Source organism: Macrotis lagotis, chromosome 5, assembly GCF_037893015.1.
Source record: "Macrotis lagotis isolate mMagLag1 chromosome 5, bilby.v1.9.chrom.fasta, whole genome shotgun sequence".
Classification (NCBI taxonomy): domain Eukaryota; kingdom Metazoa; phylum Chordata; class Mammalia; order Peramelemorphia; family Peramelidae; genus Macrotis; species Macrotis lagotis.
Window position 1 is genome coordinate 50,166,794 of NC_133662.1, and position 5,402 is coordinate 50,172,195.

The 5,402-nt window shown below is 33.3% G+C and overlaps 1 pseudogene; it reads left to right on the top strand.

The window, feature by feature from the left end:
* The first annotated feature begins 4,070 nt into the window (after window positions 1-4,070).
* Window positions 4,071-5,020, top strand: LOC141489259 (dihydrolipoyl dehydrogenase, mitochondrial-like; annotated as a pseudogene).
* Window positions 5,021-5,402: the final 382 nt, after the last annotated feature.

Consider the following 5,402-nt stretch of genomic DNA (forward strand, 5'->3'; position numbering starts at 1 on the left):
TACTGGGAAACCTGAACTAAACTGTCATTCAATTTGTCCTGTTAGGCTCTCACTCAGACCTGCTTCCTTCAAATATAATAGATATTATTAAAATCATTTCAAAGCATATAGATTATGCATTATGGATTTATCTCAATGGGTAGGAGAAAAGGAACATTTTGAAATATAGGGAAAAGGGGAGATACCACGTTTTTATTTCTTCAGTAAAAGCCACATTTTCAAAAATAATTATAAAAAGTCTGAGAAGTTAAAATATCTCCTATAGAAATAATACTTTGAGGGGCGGCTAGGTGGTGCAATGGATAGAGCACTGGCCCTGGAGTCAGGAGTACCTGAGTTCAAATGTGGCCTCAGAGACTTAATAATTACCTATCTGTGTAGCCTTGGGCAAGTCACTTAACCCCATTGCCTTACAAAAAAAAAAAACTAAAAAAAAAAAGAAATTATAATTTGATGTGTTCAATGTCCTTTGGTTGAATTATTTCATTTGATCCTCACAACAATCTTATGTGTTAGGTGATTCTGTTTTGCATTGTTCCAAGGACTAAAAATTACAAGTTCAGATTAACACTGCCTGTATGCATCTGAAATGGGATTCAATTAAAAGTCTTCACCATTACAAGAGCAACACTCCATTCAAAATGCTATTTAACACTTTATACTATGTTTGGGTTGAATTTAAAAGAAAATATGGATTCCAGAATTTGTGTTATGATAATAATACTTTTTCTCCCAGAAGTTCCTTATCCCTCTGTCTTCAGAGTCTAATCTAGAGGTAAAAAAAGGAAAAAAAATTAATCTCATTTTCTTTTGCCTCATTCACATAGAGGATAAAGTAGATTCATGTGGATTTGGAAATAGAATGATTTCTTCCTATATATTGTTTCTATGTCTTTTTTGCAAAGGCTCAGTTTCTAGGTCAAATCTTGATTCAGGCAGTTGATCAGAGGCAGAAAACAGAAAGGCGAAATAATGCTTCCTTTGCTCCTTTGTCCTTTCTATTTCTGGCCCTTATCTATATTCAGTGTTCCCCAAGTAGTGAAAAAATGCCCCAAAGTCCATTCAGGTTCTGTAATGAAAGACAGGGGGAGAATTTATTTATTCAAAATATATATTGAATAACTTTTATGTACTCGACCCAATAGGTGATAGAACCAAATTGATGAGAATGCTTTGACATACAGGTCTAATTTTGACAAAGTGAGTTTGACTGAAATGACTGATATTCCACAACTGAACTATGTTCACCAAACTTCATCTGTCAGAGGGTGGAATAATTTTCCCTGAGTGGTTCTTCTAGGTGATAGTTCTACTACTTTCTACTTCTGTAACCTTGAACACCTCAACTAACTTCCAGTCTTCAGAGAATTGGACTACCAGGCTTTTAGTATCACATTCAACAAATTTACTTATGGGGCTGCTAGTTGGAGCAGTAAATAGAACAGTGGCCCTGGAGTCAGGGGGAAATTAATTCAAATTCAGCCTCAGTCACTTAATAATTACCTTGTTGTCTGACCTTTGGCAAGTAACTTAACCCTATTGTTTTGAAAAAAATAAGAACAATTAGGTGTTGTCTTTTCCTGATACAAAAATTGATAGCCTGTAAACATATTTAACACAAATGTATATGTTTGATATTAACCTGACAACTCCTGAGGGGAGAAGGGTGGGAAGGGAGGGTGGAAGGAAGTTTTGTAGCTTAAAATTATGCATATTCACATTGATGAATGTTGAAAAATTTTCAAACATGTGACTGGAAAAATAAAACCCACTTTACTGATACTCTGTATTCACCTGCCTTGATTTAAATTGAAAAGAATATCTTCTTAGTTCTACTTCGTGAATTAAACTGAAATAATTAAGTCAATAAAGTTTTAAGTTTCTTATAAAGTACTACTTGATATTCAGTAAAATCTTTGTTTACTGGGATTGCTTTGAAACAGAAAGAGTTCACTGCTTAACAGACTTCATTCTTAAGGGAAATTTAACTAGAAAACTTTAATCTTAATTCCTATGATGATGAAGCAAAATCAATGAGAGTGATAAATCTGAAGACCTAAGGTATAGGTTTGAGTTTCAGTGTTGCCAGGCTTAGTTCAGTAATTGAGAACATCCCAAAACACTCTTTTCCTGCTTTCTAAATGAAGACATCTCTACAATCCTTTCATACTTTCTTATATTTCAGTGAAAATCTTTATCAGTTTTTTCCTGTATTAGTAAATAAAGGAATTTTATTCAATATTTCATGATTTAAGAATTCTAGGATTTTGAACTTTTACTTTATTTTTCTTACATCTTTATTTTCTGTGTAATAAGGAATTGAAGCTTTTGGTCTTTTAATCTGGCAATACTGTGGAAGAACAAAGTCATCTCTTAATGCAGTGGATATAATGATGAACACAAAACTAGAATTTAAATCCACCTCCAAACATGATTTTATTATACGCTTATGTTTGAGTTCCTTAACCTCTGTGTATTTCACCTTCTTCACTGTAAAGTGGAAATAATAATAGCACCTACCTCCAAAGGTGTTTGATAGGATCAAATAAAATAATGTAAAACAAGTAGCATAACATCCAACATTCAGAAAGTGTTTGATATATATTGTTTTCTTCCTATTATGAAAAATCTTTGAATGTATTTATGCATGCATATGTATATAATTATATAAATTACTTCTTACTGAATATATATATTTGAATTCTTCATTCATTTGATTTAAAAATGGTCTAAATGCTATATTTATCATTTTATATACATTAGGAAGCTAAAATTAATGGTAAACATAACTAATTCTGAATATTATTTAAAATGTAATAATATATAAATCCACCTGGCACATTATTTTACAACATCACAACCTCTGAAAATCACTTTTAGAATGGAGTCTCAATTTTGAGCATCACTCTCTATTAGATAATACCTTGAATTCAGTCACAGAAATTATAGAATGTCTGAATCATATCACTGATGGATGATTCCAGCTGGAAAATGACCCCACTAGTAAAAAGTTATTACATAAGTATTTCCATAATACCAGGAGATTCAGATGTGAAACTGAGTTCTTTCTAGGTCCACTATGTTCCAACTTCAAACTCTCCTGCTCCTCTTTAAAACCCACTGTCTTCTTTATTCATTATCTTTCTTTATTAAAATAAAATTCCTTGGTGGATTGGTGGGTGGGAGGTGGTGAAGCCAAGATGGCATAGAAAAGCTAGAATCCTACAGTATGTAGTTTTCAAAGAACATATTTGAAGCAGAAAGATATACACAGAGTAAAGGTCAAAGATTGGACCAGAATGTATTACATTTTAGCTGAAGGAAAAAACAAAACAAAGCAAAAACGCAAAATAAAACAGGGTAACAATCCTGATCTCAGGGAAAGCAAAAGGAAAAATAGATCAAATTAAAAGGATAAAGAATGAAATGGCATCTTCCTAAAATGATAACATAGACAATGAACAGACTCCACTGATCCTTTGCTGATAGGGACACCAGGCTGCTCTTTGAGTTCTTGGGACAATGGTGAAAGTTTGGGAGAAGTAAAAGTCGAAGGCTTCAGAGTCATTTGGGAGAAAAATGACAATGTAAAGTTATGTGCCCTACACCTTCCTCAAGAGAGATCATTTAATCCAATACCTCATGACCTACAGGGCAGAGGAGAGTTGACTGAGGACTTATTTGTAGGATATTTTGTTGCAATTAAAGTTACTCAATTGGACATTAAAACAATCTATACTGAACAAAATAAAACATTTAGTGGAACATGTTTGAATGTTAACTGTACTCCTAAGACTTTACTAAATAGATCACATTATTGTCATTTGACTCATAAAGATTTTTGCCTTTATATATATTGATATTCCAGAAATGTGCTTGAAGGAGAGAAGATAATGAAGCAAAAACATGTTGCAGTAAAGGTTTTTACTTGTGAAATTTTTCACTGATTTAAGCAAAATAAGGTCACCTATGTGGATGAATTTGAAAAGATAAAGGGTAAAAATCAGGTCAAAGCAGAAAATCTGATGGCAGCTCTCAGTTTTATCAATAGATGGGTACTTCCTCAGTAAATGGGCCTAGAAGTTACTCCCTTCCTTGGAATCACAGTTGATAAAGATAAAATTATATCATCTACATGGGCTTTACACTTCAAAAACAATTTCCAGAAAAGATGTTTATGATTAGTACTGGAATAATGGATGTAAAATTGGGTTCAGTATGGCCACAACTTAGTGCAGATGTGAAAGCAGATAAATTCTTGGGTATGTTGGTGATATGGGAATTGTTGCTGAGCTTTCTATAAATTTTCAACAAATCTTTCAAAAATAGGGATTCACATTTAAACTGAATATTAAAGTTATTTGACTACCAAGAAATTGGATGGCAAAATTGATGTTGCAATTGGAGCTGCTTCTAGTGGAAAATATGAAGATTTCACTTTTGCTGTGTAATCCTGGCTGTGTCCTATGGTTTTGTGAAAGGCTGATAACCTTTCATCAAAACTTTTGGATTGGAAGAAATTGGACTTCTACTAAATACAAAAGTTAGATTTCCAGTCAATAACAGATTCCAAACCAAAATGCAAAAAAGAAAAAAATGTCTTTATAGATGTAGATGCAGATCCTATGTTAGCTCACAAAGCAGAAGATAATGACATAATCATGTTAAAGGGATGACCAGGATTGCTATACATACTGATTACAAATGTGGGTCTTCAATAATCTATATGCATCCTGAGGTTGCATGGACTGGTAAATCAGAAGAAAAATTGAAGAAGAGGATGTTGAGTAAAAATTTAGTTTTCTTTTGCTTGGAATAGTAGAGGTAAGGCAAATACTGATACAGATGGCATGGTAAGGATCTATGGTCAGAAATCAATGGGCAGAATATTGGGAGTACATATTCTAGAAACAGGTATGGAGAATCATAAATGAAGTTGCTTTTGCCTGGGAGTATGGAATCCTGTGAAGATGTTGCAAGTGCTTGTCATGTCCATCTGATTTCTTTTGCATTTTTTTAGGTTTTTGCAAGGCAAATGGGGTTAAGTGGCTTGCCCAAGGCCAAACAGCTAGGTAATTATTAAGTGTCTGAGGCCAGATTTGAACTGAAGTATTCCTGACTCCAGGGCGTGTTATATCCACTGTGCCACCTAGCCACCCCCCCCATCTGATTTCATCAGAAACTTTCAGGTAAGTAAATCTACATGAATCTTTTGGGAAAGCAATAAAATTTTAGAATGAAATGAAATTTTCTTTCTTAAATACCTGATAGTTTTTATGGAGGGTTTGTAATGTGAAAAACTGAGAAGTCTGACATTCATTAAGCCCAAATTAAGTCACCAAGGTGGTATGAATATCTATATTAGGAAGAGTCTAAATAGAGAAAGAAAATTATAGATCCAT